Below are 18,525 nucleotides of genomic sequence, written 5' to 3' on the forward strand. Positions count from 1 at the left end.
TGAATGTTGATACCACCAAAAAAGCTTCTTTTAAAGCAAATGTATTTAATACAAAATTTTGGTTAAGTGGGCTTCTCATTATGACTGAAACTTAAGACTTTGTATCTTTCTGCAGAGTCCAAATACATGGGTAAATAGTAAAATGGAGGATTCATTGAGTCCCCAGTGAGACTACATTCTATTTTGTTAAAAAACTAAAGTATTAAAATGGGAAACTTTATGTTCTGGATTTTGTACATTCAGAAGATTTAATATTAGGCAAGTAATACTCTATGAAGTTTGCATATATTGACCCATTTATTCCTGGTTAGAAATGTATAAGATTATTATGTCCATTATACAGATGAGAAAATTGAGGTACAAGTCTATAACAACTTGCCCAAATCATACGGCCAGTGAATGATAGAGATGGGATTTGAACTTATGCAATGTAGTTCTCAAGGCCACTTCTTAACCACATTGCTCTGTATTGACTCCCCATCAACAGGTCCAGACACATACACATAAATACATACAGACATTTATATGCACAGGAAAAGTTAAGCATGACCCCTCTAAAGAAACAGGGAAAGTAGAAAGACCCTCCCATGTTTTTATTTGAGGATAGCATCTATGTTGCAAATGCCGTTTGGCTTGTTGGCACATTTAAAAAGAGAAAAACCGGTGCCCATGTCTAAATAGGAAAATACAAGAAGGGATTTCTAGTAAAAATTGATGAATTCACCTGGTTCGATAAAGAAGGAGATAAGTAAAAACAAATATCTCTTAATCCTTTTTTATACTTCTTTTTTTTTTTTTTTTTTTTTTACTCTGTAATATAACATCACTTTTGTTCAACAGGAGCAGAAAGCTTTAGTTGATGTTTAGAGAATTATTCTAAGTTGGTGTCACTTAAGTGCATTTTGATCTTTAAGTACCCATCTGTATTTGGCTACTGTCTAATATTGGTCTACATAGAGCTGAATTTGCAGTCGCTTTTCCCAAACATAAAGAAAAAAAAAAAAAAAAAAGAGTAAAACTAAGGAGGCTTAAAAATATGTTCACAAGTTCCTATTAGCAATTGCTTCAATCAGAACCCAGATATCAGTTTTTCCTCCTCATCATCGTGCCACTAATGACACTTTACAAATACATGGATTATATGCTTTCTTCCGAGCAATTTATAAAGAGAGTACAGTGGTTCACCCTGGCATTTGGCCAGCTTAGTTACTTAGCAAGACTGACAGAAGATCCAACCTGATCTGGTTGGCTATAAACGGGCTTTTAAATGAGAAGAAATCGAAAACCCAGAGGCTACCGAAAAAATCCATTCAAGTGAAAGGAAAACACATTCCTGCTTTTGAAGACCCTGAAATAGTTTGAAAAAAAAAAGTGATCAGTGTTTTTGACTCTAAAGCTTATTCTAAGGCAGGGGAAGAAAAGAATAAGAGCAGACCCACTTTGCTTTTCCAAAGCATGCTTTTTGAAAAAGTAGCATTCCACCGAAGGACATAAACCTGCTAAACCTTTTAAACACGACTCAAACAATTGCTAGCATTATTTAAACTCCTGTCAAAGAAAACATCAAATGACCAACAATCATGTTTGCGGTATTTAAACACACACACATACACACATATTGAAATGGGGGGAATAGATTCAGAAGAAAAGATTTGTAAGGATGTGGTTAAAACTATTTATATACCGGGTTCTATTTGTTTTACAGCTAGTGGTGCGCGGACAGCATGAAAGGTTATCTTTGACAAGGTTTTAGCTATTATTTTCTTCCAGTGAAATGGTATTTCTTGAGAAAAAAAGGTCTTTGGAACAAAATAACAATAAATCCTGATTTAGATACATAAACCTGCCATTGATATCACATAATATCAGTGTTCTTTCTCACTCGATACAGGCGTTTTAAAGATAAATGGTAAACCTGAACTGGAAATCCATCTGGCCGGCTGCCTGCTCTAATGAATAACCCCACTTTGGCGCGTGCAATGTAAGCAGAAAGTTCTCTCCCGGCCTCTTTCGTCTGTCATGAATCTACGAGACAGCCGACATAATATCTTGGCGACAACGGTGCGCTAACAGCGCAGTGAGTTCCATTTTCTTTGCTTTCTATTGATTTTCACTTAATAACTGGCGAAATACTAAACGTCCGCCCTGAGTACCTAATAAATCCTGCCTGAGCTTTTTATTGAGGAGAATTTAATAAAAACAACCATTGCGGCTGAGGGATTTTTCTTCTGGACAGAACATAGGGGTAGGGGACATCGGGGTTGGGGCAAGAGGAAGCCTTCTGATTTTTTTAAGGGACCTTCTCCCCTTTGGAAAAGCGGTACCCATATCAAGGATGCCTGTGTGTTTGAACCGGGTTCCTTAGAGAAGATGCTGTTAAGTTCTGTAGGCAGGCTGTCTAGTGAACAGGAGGAAAAGGGATGCAAGGCTTGGCAAAACCCATCCTTCTGGTACCCTGGTGTCCTTTGATACTGGCCTTCAAGCTTCACCCAAGGACTTCTTCACTGTTACCAGTGGCTGTCAAAAATTTATAGGAATATGCATTTTACTATACTAAGTAATCATTATTTGGAATTTGATACTGAAAATCCAAAGCAAGACATTCTTGCTGAATCCTTAGATACCTTTAACAGAATTCTAGATATTAAAAAACATGGTAAACATCTGAAGGGAGAGGGTACATGCAAATTATTCCTTTTAATGCTAATTTGAGCCTCACAAATTCACTTTTGGGGCAAAGAGCTCTATTAGAGGTTTTTTAAAACCCAAAGAGAATTGGAAAGCATGGGCTTTACACTCCTTACCATCTTCCTCTGTGTACACTTCTAGAACAATTTCCATTGTTGATGCTTAAGGAAAACCTCTTTATTCTGTTATGTGGTCTTTTAGAGGCATTTCACAGCTATGGCTCCCCCTGCCCCAAACCGTACCCTTTATGTTTTAATTGACTTTGAGGCTAGGCTATTTTCAAATCACCAGGCTTAGTGAATAAGTATTTTAGAATCTCTTCCTATGTATACACTCATTCCATTCCATCCTCAATAAAATTTCTAACCAAAAATCCACATATTTAGAAAAATTAAAAATAGAAATCTACTTTAAAGTTGTTTTTTTTTTTTTTTTTTAATAAAATCTGTGGATTTCTGGTTTGGGTATCAATGTTATAAAAACCACAGTCACTCCAGCAAAGCAAGCCATGACTCAATTATTTGTCAGCAGCTCCATGGCAGCTTTTCCTGCAGAATCCCCGGGACAGAGGCAGTATGACATAGTGCAGGTTCATGTCAAAGCACCTTGATAGAAATCCTGGCTTCCTCTCCTCTGAGGTTTGGTTACTTTGTCTATGAAAGGCGGATACTGTTGCCCAACAAGCGTGGTTGACATCACCTTGGCAAAAATCAATAAATGTATGGGTGCTGGACAAATGATGTCCATTTATTTCACTGTTACCTCAATAATGAGCAGTGGTTAATCAATTTTGGGGTAGGATTTGAAATTGGCAAAATCTCAGAAATCCCCCTTTTTTTCCCTCCACAGTTTACAGCTGACTTTACTCTTCTGTGCCTCTGTGTCCTCGTTTCTAAAATGGAGCTCATCTCAAAGTTTTTGCTTAAAAGAAGTCCTGACGCAAGCGGTGTCCTCTTGGTGATGATTATATGTCAATGTAGGTTCATTAATTGTAACAAATGTGGAGGCTATTGATAGTGGGGAGAGGCTGTGCACGTGTGAGGTGCGGGTGTATGGGGACTCTCTGTACCTTCCCCTCAATTTCGCTGGGAGCCTAAAACTACTGTAAAAAAATCAAGTCTTCTTAAAAAAGAGAGAGAGAAGAAGGAATAGCAGCAACAAAACCGAGAGTTCCTGCAGGTAGAAATACTCAATAATATTTGCTTTTATTATTTACAAATATTGTTTAACAATAACTGAAATCAAGTTGTGACTCTTTACAAAACAGAGCCTGATCATTTTTATGATGTGACTTTCACTTAATTTAGATATTGATGCCTTCTTGTTAATTCTATTTTTTTTGGGGGGGTGGATGGGGCAGGGTGGGATATTGGAAGCTTTCTTTGTCCAGCTCTTCCTAAAAATAGAGTTTAGTAAAATCTTTAACATTTTCCCCTTTCTGATCATTTCGCTTTGCCACTTTTTCAGAGGAGAGTTTTTTTTTTTTTTTTTTTTAGATTCTTTTGGAACCTAGCCTATTCCGTCCTCAGCAGAATGTTTTGGTTCCATCTAATCAGATAGGCTGACACTGCAGGAAATTCAGCAGGGCATGTGCACATCCCCAAGCTGAGATTTTGGGGAGGTCATTTCAGACTTGAAACTCAGGGATTTGCAGGGCACTGGGTGTTAGCTTTCTCTAATGGGTCCACATAAAGGTATATTGCTATTGGGATAATGTCTTCCACTGCTCAACAAAAGGTTGTTGTACTGAGCTGTGATTGTGACAAATGATTTACTATTAGGAACATTCTGTAATTATTGTTCGGTGGGACTGCAGACCAATACATCATTAACATGATAGACGGCCTTTTATATCAGCAAAAATAACTAAATTAATAAAAATGGCTTCATTCCAAACCCTGTCAGAAAGCCAATACTCAGAACAATCAAGTAGCAGTGATACCTGAGAAAGCCATAGTTTATATCCCCCAACAAATCATGTTTTATGCATAAGTAATAAAATATTTGTATATATAATCTCTATAATATAGATCTGTGTAACAGAACTGATTTTTATAGATATCAGCGCTAAACAAAAATAGAGAATATTTAAATACTTTGTCCCAAATGATTTAGATTTAAATTTATGCTTTTATGCAATTGGATTGCAGTTTTAGAATATTAGAATCTGCCTGTGATGTCTTTTTTTCAATTCTCAAGCATCGGGACAAAATTTAATGAGGATCTTGGAGACTGGAATGTCTTTCCTTGATCTTCCTTCCTTCCTTTCTTCCTTCCCTCCTTCCTTTTCAACAACAAACTCCTAATTTATGCTTTCAGTCCTAAGCCTCACGTTTTTTACTCTTTCACACAGAATTAGGCATTCAACATTTTATGAGGAAGACAATTTTCCTACACCCAAACACTTCAAAGCCTTCAACATTGCTTTATTCAGAACTGTCTCCCTAGCACCTGATTTAGGCCCTCTGAAAGGACTAACCTGTCAATAATAATGTTTGTAAAGAAAATTAACATAGTAACATTTGATGAAATTAACTGATGGTGGAGAATTTTGCCCTCGGCTAACCTTGCAATTTCTATTGTGCAGAGGCTACCAGAGATGGAGATCTCCAGGAAATTTGCCTGATAAATTTCCTATCATCTTCCCATTAGTTCCGTTAGGGAGCTATTGTTACTACCACCTTACAGAGAAGGACACTGAGGTTCAGGATGGCTGGGAGGGAACTTGTCTAAATTCTTTCTCCCATCGTGTTCCCGCCACATAAACACTCGGGTTTATGTCAAAAACCACAACACACGGAAGTTATCATGGATGGAGAAGGCTATCTCTCAGATTTGCCATCTCAAACAACCACCGATTCAAAGAAATAAAATCTACCACTTCATCTTTCAATATCTTTGCTCATATTGCTGTGTTTCTTATGTTCAAAAAAAGTACTAATTGCATTATTCAGTATGATTAGGTAAATAAAAAATTAAATTTCTTTAAAAATCTAGATTGGTAAGAAAAATCTAGTGTCTTTAAAAATATTATATATTTTTTCAGCACGTTGTTAAATGCAAAAAGCCCTTTGTCTTGCATTGGATAAGATTGGATAATTAAGAAAACTCCCTCACCCCTCAAGCATTGTTCAGTGTGTATGGAGTGTATGCAAGTATATGGAAGAATCCAATAGTTGGCAAAGAAAAACAGGAGATATTTAAACTGAAGACTGGGGCAAAGGAACCAAAAGGAGAGAAAAGAAAATATTTCTAAAACTTAAACTTAACCAGTCGCACTTCATGTTTGAATGATTACTTATCTAGGACATTCTTTCAGAGTTAAAGGTGTAATGTTACTTGGACCTCCATCTATTGGCCGGCAGTATGGCTTGGAAGCCTTCAACACACAGTTAAGTGTCTGGCTTCTTTATTTTAATGGGATCTTAACATGTTGAGGCACATGCATAGGAACATAAGTTTAATGTTTAAAATTTAAACCCAGAAGACATGATTAGTTGGGCTATTTCCTTGGGCCTAAGTTTGCTAAAATTGAATGTACACTTGGCTTTCAGACATATTTGTTGTCCTTTTATTCTAAAGCAATGAACCATACAATACATTTCAATAAAAAGTGACCATTATAATAAGGGAGATCTGCATGGACACCTAGGACTCAAATCTCGTAAAAAATCAGGGAAGGGATAAAATAGAACTCAACTGTTCCCTTTTCTGCTCTTTTCTTCCTTTCCTACTTTCTGTCTTTCAATGTATTTTGTCCACAATCTCCTGTTCAAAAGTCTTAGGGTAAAATGTGTTTCATAAGTCAGAACTGTTAGGATTTTTGGAAGTAACATGGTGCATATATCCATACATTACCCCCCATCACCAGTGGGGTCTGGAGTGGCATACATGAATATGTCTGCAAAAACACATATGAACATTCACACTAAATGGACATAAAGACTACATAGACCTTATTCAACCCAGGTTACATTTTGCAACATATGAGTTCAAGTCAGTACCAGTTGGCTCCCATAGAGAGGCAGCCAACAAAACACACACACACACACACACACACACACACAAATAAATAAATGTTGATTTCCTAGAGACTCTTAAATTAAGAAATCACAAACAGGGGATTGTATAGGAGATCTATACAAATCAACACAGAGCATTCTGTTAATATAATTTGAATTTAATTTTGGATTTTTTTTAAAGATTTTAATATTTTTAGAGTAGTTTTAAGTTTACAGAAACATTGAGTGGGATGTACAGAGATTTTCCACACATGCCTAGCCTCCCTCATTACCAAAATCCCCACCAGAGTGATACATTAGTCACAATCGATGAACCTATGTTGACACATCATTATCACCCAAAGTCTATAGTTTACATTGGGGTTCACATGAGTATACCTTGTCATTGCACATTTGTCCTTTTGCATATTTTTATAGGGCTTGTCCATTCTCTATAGTAGCTTAAAAAATTAGAAGTTGCTGTTTAGTATATGATCAATAAAATATAGTTTATTCACTGAGTAACTGATATTGCAATACTATTGATACTGCAGTACAATTGATATTGCCTTTTAGAAATATGCTCTTGTTACTTCATTCTTGTACAGAAATTTTGAATGATCTCATGCTTCAATCCCTGTTCAAATCTACCCAGTGCCAACACTATTTTCAGAAGTGTTCATGCTTTTTGGGAAAAGGTGCAAACATAGTCTATATTTGCCTACATACAAGATATTTTATTAAATAAAGACATGGTTTTAAAAGCAAGATTTCTATCTAAAAATACTCGGAAAAAGCTTCTTATGATAGCTCATTTCTTCAAATTCTTACAGCGTAAGTGAAATCAGTCTCAGAGGCTGGTTGTAATGGACAACATGGTCCAGAATTATAACTCAAAGACTCTTAGATGATATTAGAAATCATCTTAATTCTGAAAGCAAAATAAGTGTAAAAGCAATCCAGTCAAGTACTGTGCAAGGTGAGGGGCGGCATGCAGGTAAAGGATGCAGAGAGGCCTTCTCTGGACGGACACGGGGAGAATCAGGCAATTGTTTTTATGGCTAAATCTTGATTGAGACCTATTTTAAACCTTGTCTTTTCTGTGTTGGCCTTCTCTTAAAGGAAGGCAAATGCCCTTGAAAAGGCGTCTTAAAAGTATGATTCACTGACTTGGGAAGAATTACAGGATGCAGACAGCCTAGAGTGTGGTGCCTCCCCCGAGAGGAGTTCACATTTCCTTCCTCTTAATCTGAGTGAACCATTAAAAAGTTACTCAGTTCCCTGGAGGCCCTCCCCAAGGAATCTCCTAAAAGGAAATACCCTGCACTGGAAAGGTAATTTACCTAGACAGGATTTAAAAAACCAGTTTCCAGCTCAGAGATAACCCATGACTTCACATGGGCTGGTGTATCGTGCCTTTTAAGGATTCTCCGTGAAGTTGGTTTACAAATCAGAGGTAGGCAGAACAACGAAACACACACACACACACACAACTACTCTTGTACACTTTATTTATTGATTCCTCTAAGCCATTAAATCCCACATATAATAGTTTCACAGCTGTTGGAATACCAAACTGTAAATATGCAATAAATTGATTATGCCTGAAAATAGGCTCATGTCCAAGCCATACATGTTTTGTTTTCTATTCTGAGAATGCTTTTAATTATTTTATCTAGTGGGAAAACTCTTTTCTTAGGGATAGGCATGTGGGAGGGGAGGAAAATTCTGTACTCTGGACCTTAGGGAGTGCTGTGGTAATTTCGTGTCTGAGGTCTTTGGGAAGCTGGACTTAAGAACTGATTCCCTTTTATGGCAAAATAACATGAATTTGTCTTTTTAAAGTCCACTGGAAAATGGAGCGTGGCTACAGAAAGCTGCAGCTGTGAATATTTGTAAAGCAGCATGGTTTCCCATTTCTGGCAATTCCCTGTCCCCTGCCCACATTTTCAACGAGTGTCTTACCCAGCATTAGAGTAAATGATAGAACAGAAAAGAATGAATGAGAACGTTGTGTCATATCAATTCCTAGCAACAAACTCATTTCTTTTCTAACATTTCGTAGACAACAGATAAGAAGTTGAGCCCTGTCTGACATTTATTAGGGATTTTTGCATTTCCTAGGTGCAGGCTCACATTGGACAGAATTTTACTGATGGCCATGAGAACTCTGTCACAGTTCCTTTGCTCAAATGGTATCAGGATTCGACATTTACCCTCTCTCTCAGCTGATTACTTAAAAGTTCTCTTAGCGGAAAATGGAGAGGAATTATAAGCAGAAATGTGGCGAAATTAAAACACTGGAGCTGCTCCCATGTAAAGAAGATTCTACATACTGAAACACACAGACAAATCCAGGAGACTGGGCAGGGCAAAGCAAGAAAGCACATTCTCTTCTTTCATTCATCTTTTCTGAAACAGAAGGACTAGATTCTGAAATGTTGGTGGGTTTAAAAAACAACAACCATAAGAATCCTGTTTCCTCCAGGAACTTCATGTTTCTCAGCTATAGGGCAGGGTTCTGATACCATACATTTTTACAAACTAAAGTCAAGCAAGAAAGAAATGCTGGGAATATTTGGATCTGCATACCTTTAATAAATACAAACTCTTTAGCATAGGAAATGAAATGCAAAATCGTGGGAGAATGTATGATTCTATTTATCAAATAGTCACATTTAAATGATCTGATTATAGGGGAAAATGAGGAGAGACATTTTAAAGCTGTCCTCGTAGTGTCATTAAAAACAGTAAAGCTATTATATTTGATAAGCCATTTGTCCCATTATTTCTTGTCCAATGAACTTTGAAAAAGAGCTAAGAAAAATTCCCCTCCTTATTTTTTCTTCTCATAAAACTCAATCCACAGGCCTGTATATTATTTTCACTTTTTTTTTTTTTTTCTTGTGTGCTTCCTTTTGTATTTTTTGGCTGCTCTGGTGGAATTTTCTATGATAAGAGGACCACCAATCCAGTGTGCATGGTGTGGGGTTGGCCCGGTTGAGTGGGCCCCACTGGGCCTTCAAGGAAAAGGGCCAGGAATTCACAGGGCTTGATTACTGCCAGGGCTTTTTCTGCTTTTAAGTGAACTATGCTCTTCCTAGTAAATCAACGCCTGGACATTAGAGGTTTAACACCAACGCAGTGAATTGAGCGGAAACTCTCTAAAGAAGAAGCCCCAGCAATGCCTACAAGATATTTCTCCAAGCTTGTTTAAAAGTGAAAAGAAGGTTATTGTGTGAGCTACTATTAGGGTCTTGAACGTTTTTAAACCAACTTCCATAGTGAAATATGGTGTAAAAGTGTCTTCATTCATAAAGGACAAACATCTTGTGCTTAAAGCTTTTTGTTTTGTATTCATAACACATCTGACCACCATACCTATTTTCTTTAATTAAAAAAAAAAATATTAAAAATGAAGATATCAGGATTCTTCCAATTCTGATTCTTCTATTTAGTATCTATGATCCAATCTAATTTGGTAAACATTTATGGACCACATAGGTCATTAAATGGTTGGGCTATGGGCTGGTGATATGAGAATAAAGGAGATGACACTGGAGTTTGGCCAAATAGCTTTAACGATGAGTAACCAATTTTCTATTCCTATCTTAATATGGTTGTCAGTATTTCCTTCTTAATGGGTTTGGATTCATGACTGAGACTGATTTTTCATCTCTCTTTGTACCCATACCCTTTAATATGTGACTTTGCCGTGTGACTAAAGGAGAAGAGTATATTGACTTGTCCTTTGACTTAGGTTCCCCATGTGGCTTGCTGTGGCCAAAAGAACAAGGTGGAAATGATATTATGCCTCAACAGGCTTTGGGAGTTTCTGCTTTCCTTCTTGTGCTTCTGCTGTGACCTTGAGGAGCACATACCAGGTTCCAGGAGGAAACTGAAAAACATAGATAATGGAGTCATCCCAGCTGAGTCATCCCAGCCAAGCTCGGCTTTGATCAACCAAGTGCCAGGTGACCTACAGCTTCACAAGTGATAATAAACAATGGCTGTCTAAAGCCACTGCCTTTTAGAGTGGTTTGTTTTACAGCAATAGTTATCTGATACAGTAGGACTCATTCGTTCCCTCACTTATCCATCCTCCAGCATCAGTTGGACACCTAATGAGACCCAACTTCTGTGACAACAGCCTGAGACACAAAGGGTGAACTTTTAGGGGAATGAGACAAAGGAGTAGCAAATCATATAGATTTGCAAAGTGCTGAGATGGAAGTATATTCTCGGTGCTATGATGAATCCCATAGTGTGTCATGGAAGGCATTCTGGCAGAGGAGAGATAAGCCTAGAAAAATTTTAGAGAGTAAGTAGGGATTAGGAAGCCCCTAGGTTTGGATTTTGAAGGGTAGAAGTATGGAAAGGCATTCTATGTTGAGAAAGCACACAGCATTTGCAAATATCCTATTGCTGAGAAAGATCCTGGTGCTTCGAGGGCAGAGCAAGGAATCTGACATGGTCAGGAACCATATCTCGCATTTTCTTATACTCCATGAGGTTCTTAACATGGCAAACTCAGGTATAGCTCAAGAATGGCTCGGTGATTTTATTGGTCACTGTCTTGAGGAGACAATGTTTAAGGAAAGTCACCTTAAAAATCACCCAGTTCTCTATCTAAATTCAGACCTCACTTCTTGAGAATGTCAAACTTAGGCAGGAAGCCTTTTGATTATTTGTGGTGTTTTTCTCTTTGCTTCCTGCTTTAATCTTATAGCACAGGGACCAAACTATTCTAAGGAGAACTACTTCCTTGGTATTTTTGGCTTGTCTCTTACCAGGAAACTGGTGGAAGTGTCAGGGGTACCCTTTTCAAGAGATTTCCACCTAAACCAAGGGGGGTTGCATCCACTTCCTAACCATTCAAGGCTTTAGCCATTTGTGGTTTACTCATGTTCACTATTACGAAGTTTTGTTGACAAAAGCTCAGGAAGTCCTTAAAGGCGCCACAAACATGTTTTCTTAACTGCCAAGTTACAACTTTGCTATTTACATGAAAGAGTTTTTTGGTTTTTTTCTTTTTTTTTTTTTTAAGTAGAGATATCTTGAAAATTAGTATGTTTCAATTGAAAAGAAGCTCTGAGGTCACTGGGCCCTGTCCTCCGCGTTTACAAAGTTGGATGAGCATGCTCTGGGGGTAAAAAACAAAAAAGGCTGATTCAAAGTCTCATTAATTAAGGACAAAAATGGAACTGGGTCTCTTGGCTCCCAGGCTAGTGAGCTTAGGACTACACCCTCTTGCATTCTTTTTTTTTTTTTAAAGTTTTCAGCTTTTGACAGGTCTTTTTTTTTTTTTTTTAAATTATTTATTTATTTATTTATTTATTGTTGTGTTGGGTCTTCATTTCTGTGTGAGGGCTTTCTCTAGTTGCGGCAAGTGGGGGCCACCCTTCACCATGGTGCGTGGGCCTCTCACTATCGTGGCCTCTCTTGTTGCGGAGCACAGGCTCCAGACGCACAGGCTCAGCAATTGTGGCTCACGGGCATAGTCGCTGACGGGCATAGTCGCTCCGCGGCATGTGGGATCTTCCCAGACCAGGGCTCGAACCCGTGTCCCCTGCATTGGCAGGCAGATTCTCAACCACTGCGCCACCAGGGAAGCCCCTTTTCTTCTTTTTCTTAAATGAGAATGTTTCTAAATATTTATTTGAGCAACAATTTTCTTGGTTTTCTTAGAATTATTACCCAGCATCACTATTCATTCATTCTGTTTTTTCCTTTGATTATATCCTTATTGTCATTTAACACAGCCCAAAATTTCCTTACCTATGAGAGTTCAGATTTTGTGTATTAAAGGCATTCATCTTTACCAATTCTCTACCTTTGAATTTTTTTAAAAGATTTTTATTGGAGTATAGTTGATTTACAGTGTTGTTTTAGTTTCAAGTGTATAGCAAAGTGATTCATTTATACATATACATATATCCATTCTTTTTCAGATTCTTTTCCCATATAGGTTATTACAGAATATTGAGTAGAGTTCCGTGCTATACAGTATACAGGTTTGATGTTCTAGATAATATGCATTTTTGATTTCTTATACAGCTCATATTATCTAGAACACCAAACCTGATCCACAAAAATGAACTTACACAGAGACAGAAACAAAATGTTCTAGCGTCTTAAGAAAGAACAAGTGAAAAGAGAAAATGGCATCCAGATTCCAAAAAGAGCTGAAGGAATGGGTTTCACAAGTAAAGTGGTTATTCTGCAGTGGCAAAACAATTCAGAAACTTGGGATGGAGGTGTTTGAAGTGGGGAAGTGGACAGGAAAGGAAGGAGAGGAAAGAAGACACTACGTCTTTAAATTGAATTGAATGTTCTGTGACTTTAAATGAAAGCTCTTCTGTTGTTGGGCAAATAAATTTAAACCACTTAACATGGCAGAGAAGGTCAGGCAAGCTTATTATAGTGATCATAGCGTTACAGCTATTGCCATTGACCGCTGCTCTCTGGAATCACCAATAATCAGAGACCGCAAGCTGTGTTTGCAGAGAAAGGTCATCATTCATTTTTTTCAAAGCATTAATATCTTTTGTTTGTTTGGCTCAACATGAAACAGGAATCGATAGAGGTAATTCACAGAGCAATTAGCCCCTCATCTGTCAAACGGCATCTGGGTGTATTTAACAAAAAGACCTTTGGAAAGGTTTAAAAAGGAAGAAAGTGCCTATACCATCAACGATTTATATTTTCTACATGACATGTTGTGTATGTATCTGTGAAAAGGGGGGCCCTGGGACTAAGAAAATATACATAAAGCATGCTATAAATCTACACTTCAATGTTATGATGTCTCAGTGTTGAGGTAGACCAAGAAAAGCTCGGATTACTTTCTCTCCTGGTTCCCGTGAAGAGGGCAAGTGGCATTGGGGTTTTGTATCATGGACACACACAGCCCTAGTACAGAGATTTCACAAAAAGAAGACCTCAAGGAAAAACTTGTTTTGGGCAGTGTAAGGAATTGGAGAGTAAGTAAGTAATTGGAGTGTAAGGAATTGGAGTGTAAGGAATTCTGCCTTCTGGCATCAGATCCTATGACTTTTGTGCTGCTCCTGAGACCAGCCACAGCCACGCTGTGTGACCCATTGCAAGGAGACGGCTCCCCGCCAGGTCAATACCAGCCATGCCACTCTGGCATGGCCTTGTTTCCATATCTAATTTGCCTATATTGAAATAAGAAGGGAAAACGTGAAATACAAAATTAACTTAAAAGACTTAAGTATTTTAAAAAATGAATTCTGTTCTGGGTCCATTTTTCTTTATTGAATGTCAATTGTGTGGATCATGGGATTAATGCAATAAGTATCAAAGAGGTAGGCTTTTGAAAAATTCAGCTTAGGGAGTTGTCTGCACATTTACACAAACACTATTACTCTCAGCAGGACCAGATGTATTTCGGGAATGGCATATTTTCTTTTCAATTCTCTGGCTCTTCCTTCTCATTTTTTCTTGACTTTTTTTTTTTTTGGTTTCTCCCCATCCTATTCCTCCCCCACTTTTTTTTTGTTTTGTTTTGGTCTTCACCCAGACTGTAAGATCTTGGCCAAAAAAGAATTCATGAGATAAAACGAAAGTTACAAAAGTTTTGCTTCTTCTGTGATTACAGAAAATGTGCATTTTGGGTATTGAATTTAATTTTATTCTTAATATCCAAACATTCTAATAGGTTACCTATCCATCCCTAAGGCTTTTTCAAGATAACTGTAAATGTCTTATATGGAAATTATGTTATGCAGTTAAGTGAAAAAGCAAGAGACTACACTGAACTTTGAGTATAATTAGAACAGTGAAAAAAATATCACAGCAAAAGACTGAAAGGAAGCACTCCTTAAGTAACGTCTTTGGGTAGAGAGATTATGGAGGTTTCATTTAAAATTTCTTTTTTTTTAAAATTTTTTTATAATAAATATACTACTTTTTAATTGGAAAAACTAAAATGTCACTTAAATTTAATGCAGTAACACATACAAGGCAATTGTGTCTTTGCAAAGTCATTACATTTCATACTGACCTCAGATACCCAGAATTTTACTTATTGTAAACACTGTCAAACACTCTTGTAGAATTTGTTTTCATGGCCAGAACGAAAATCAGTTCTTAGAGCCTCATGAATTTGTACAGAGCATGTACAATTCCAATCTGACTGTAAAACTGAAGTTGAGGACAGTTGGGGTAGTAGGAAGTAACTCATGGTACATCCAGATTTCTGAAATAATAAAATCCTATTATAAGAGAATTTCATTATCAAATATTTGGGCTCATCTTATTTTTCTGAATGTGGAATTTTATCCTGGAGGCATTTTGACACAGTGTTCCCTTCCTCTCAACCTCCCAACATTTTTGTTATTTTTTTTTCTGTTTATGTCAGCTGTGCTGGAAGTTTCCATACATTCAACATATGGCTTCCTTTATGTAGAAAGTTTCTCTGTAACCTATAGACATTGGCTAATAATTATTTCCCATACTTCCTGTTACTAAAGCAAACATCACAGTCAGCAGTTACCTAGGGTCTATTTTGCTCTCGCGAAAGTCTTATAATACACTTCAACAACAATCCAAATCATCCCACCTTCCAAACGGTTATTCAACAAGCAGGGGTTATTGCCCCCTTGTTAGACTGTCTCAGGGGTGGGTCTGGCTTCCATGGACCTTGCACATTCTTCTGATTTGTAAGTCAAACCTGAGTTAGAAAGATGGACTGCCACCTCCTCCAGGCTCTGCTTAGTGTCACAGGGGTACAGTTCATCAGACAAACACCTCATAAGCATCAGTTCTGGCTCCTTTCCAGGGAAAACCATGTCATGCCATTGAATAACACTTAGGACCCAATCTTTCATTCTTCTCCTCCATAACTAAATAAATTGGGTAAAGGTCTTGCCCTGTCTCAAGATAACAAGAAGTTTAAAGAACTTACTTGTGTTTCATGTGGCAGACACTAAGCTTTAGAGAAGTGAACAAAAACAAGATGGCGGCTTTCCTGAAGTTCAAAGGCAACTCTGATAGCAAATGAATACTGACAATCCTTATTTCCCTGATGGGAGCAAATAATGCTGCTAAGTAAAAGGAAACGGATTCAGAGTGAGGGCGGAAAGAAAATGAACCTAGACTTTTCTAATGCTACTTTACTCAAAACCTGATGATCATTTAGAGCAGGACTCTTTTTTCTGAAAACTTTTTCTGTAAAAGACCAGATAGTAAATAGTTTTGTGCTTTGTTCAGAAGCTACTGATCTTTGCTGTTAATAGTGTGAAACAGCCAATGAAATATTTAAACAAATGAGTGTTGACTATATGTCAATAAAACTTTATTATGAACATGAAAATATGAATTTCATATAATTTTCATGCCTCCCAAAATATCATTCTTCTTTAGATTTTTTTCAACCATTTACAAGTGTGAAAACTATTCTTGTCTTATGGGTAACACAAAAGCAGCCATGGGCCTGGATTTGGCCCTTGGGCCATAGTTTGCCACAGAACCCCCTGTTCTAGAGTTCAGAAGTTCTAGTTCAAGTTTGTGAATCATCTTATAGAAAGACAGACCCTTCCTAGCTGCTCTCAGTTTAGTGACAGCTGTTGTTTACCACTTAACTATCATCTCCTGTGAATAAGGTGCTTTTCTTTAACTTGGATCTTATCTTTTGTTATTTCAGAAAAGGCTCATTAAACTTTTTAAACTCATTGAATTTAGAAGAGAATCTTAATTATGTGTGACTCAGGCATGGGGTGGGGGAAGGAGAATTTGTGTAACCAGACCAAATTAAACTGCATAAAATCATGTCTCTCTATTTTCCTATGTTAGGCTTTTTCTCAGGTAAAAACCCAAAATAGTCTAAAAGTCAATATCAATTTAAATTATAGTTTATTCAGACAATGATATAAAAGTAATTCTTAAATAATTTTGAAAACTCTTTGGTGACAAAGGAAAATATTCTCTTTCTGATGTAAGTGAAAATAAATCAGAGTACAAAACTCTACATTTGTGCATGTTAGCATATATAACAGAAAGATATAAATTAAAATGTTAAAAATATTTATGAGGTTAATTACTTTTTTCCGCTTTTTTTTCTACTTTCTAAATATTTCACAATGTGTGTACTGCTTTTATAATTAGAAAAACAATGTTATAAGAACGCTTTTTGCTCCCAACTTTTAAAAGTATTTCTACGGACTGATCTATGCTTCTGCAGCAATCCTGCATGAGGAATCATGAAATATTCTGTATGATTCATTGACCACTGGAAGGCTTTGTGATGGCACTGAAGATAACCTGCAGTGAGCTCATAAAAATAATTACCTGGAAGTTGTACAAATTCAGCATTTTTATGACATGCAAAATAAAAAAAGCAAAGAAGAAACAGGCAATAATACAAGTAAGGGACAGGGATAACTATATGTAAAAAGAAATAATAGATGTTACTAAATTCTATAAAATTTTGGCAGGTCAATAGAATTGAATGAGAGAGAGCCAAAAAACCTTCCCTCCCTTGCTATTCAAAAGAGGAACAAAGCACTAATTACTTTCTGGCATCAAAATCTTATGTTTATGACCAAAAGTTTCTTAAAAGCTTGCCTTCCTCTTCATTTGCAAGTTTCCTAAAAAATTAACTGAGGCCAAACAATTCAACTTTCATTCATGGGGACAATGTAATAAAAAGGGATTCTTCCAATGCACCGCTTAGTGCATTTTTATTTCAATTTTTGAAGAAAAAAAATCAGACTCAACTGACAGCACAACACATGATTCCTACCTATATATTTATTCCTATTTACATTCTAGACGCCACCAGGAAGAGGTAAATATAGTTTGTTTTCTCCTGAATATAAAAAATAAGACTTTGAAAGGATCTCTGAGAAGAATGTTATATTAAAGATATATTATTAAGTGATGGCTTTAAATTATCAAATATAAAAATAGCTTTATTTATGTTGTTCACTGCTTGAAAGACAAGTAAGTGTATGAGAATAAAAGAACTAGTAACTTCTTAGAAGTAAAATAAGGGCATTTCAGGCAGTTGGACCTAAAGCTTGGGATTTAATCATTAGATTTGGCATGTCAATAATTTTAGACAGAAAAGTACTAATAGAAACACACCTTAGACAGATATTATTGTGTGCCTCTGTTCTTCTCTCTCTTTTTTCTGCTTCCTTACCATAGAAACCAAGCTCCCAAGTAATCTACTTGACTGGCGGACTTGTAAGAGAAGAAATTATGGCTGTAGGACCCAAGTACTTCACTTTACCTTATCAAATGCTCTCACCAATTTATGTTCTTAGCACTTTTCCACAGTCTGACAAGAATCAGGACTACTCCTGGGCGTTTTGAGGCCTCTTGCCTCTCTGGATGGTGACATCCTATCTTGACAACTCAGATCCAGCCACCAGGTACCACCCATGGGCCACTGATAGCTTTTCAGCCTGTTCCAGGTGAAACAAGAAGAAACATGACTGCAGACTGCAGTTTTTACTATTCTATTACATATTATGACTCATAAGTTTACTTTAGCATTCAAAACTCAACTTGATAAGATTCAGCTCTGCATCGTAAGCTGCTGATTGAAAGCTTATAATAAATGAGAGCCTTAGATGCGATGAGGGGGTTGCTTCTTCTATTTGGGTGGTGAGACCTGCCATGTACTCACTAAGTGCATGAATCTGTGTATAAGTGCTAAGTGAGTTGTCCAGAAAACATAATTAGAAATTGACACCATGCTGCCCAGGGAGGGTCATGAAGGATTTTGAACTAGAATGGGAGATGGAACTTGAAAAATCAGTAAGTTTGGAGAGGTGCAGAGAGGAGAGGCAGAAGGAAGTAATGACCT

At 37.0% G+C, this 18,525-nt stretch overlaps 1 long non-coding RNA gene across 2 annotated transcripts; it reads left to right on the forward strand.

Moving 5' to 3' along the window:
* Nucleotides 1-1,900: 1,900 nt before the first annotated feature.
* Nucleotides 1,901-18,046, forward strand: LOC137760494 (uncharacterized). 2 transcript variants are annotated; one of them, XR_011073363.1, is made up of 3 exons: nt 1,901-2,077; nt 3,538-3,664; nt 17,981-18,046. It is a non-coding gene; the product is annotated as an uncharacterized lncRNA (long non-coding RNA). The 2 variants fall into 2 exon arrangements; XR_011073364.1 differs by lacking the exon at nt 17,981-18,046 and adding an exon at nt 10,450-10,601.
* The last annotated feature ends 479 nt before the right edge of the window (nt 18,047-18,525 follow it).

Source organism: Eschrichtius robustus, chromosome 1, assembly GCF_028021215.1.
Source record: "Eschrichtius robustus isolate mEscRob2 chromosome 1, mEscRob2.pri, whole genome shotgun sequence".
In the NCBI taxonomy this organism is placed as follows: domain Eukaryota; kingdom Metazoa; phylum Chordata; class Mammalia; order Artiodactyla; family Eschrichtiidae; genus Eschrichtius; species Eschrichtius robustus.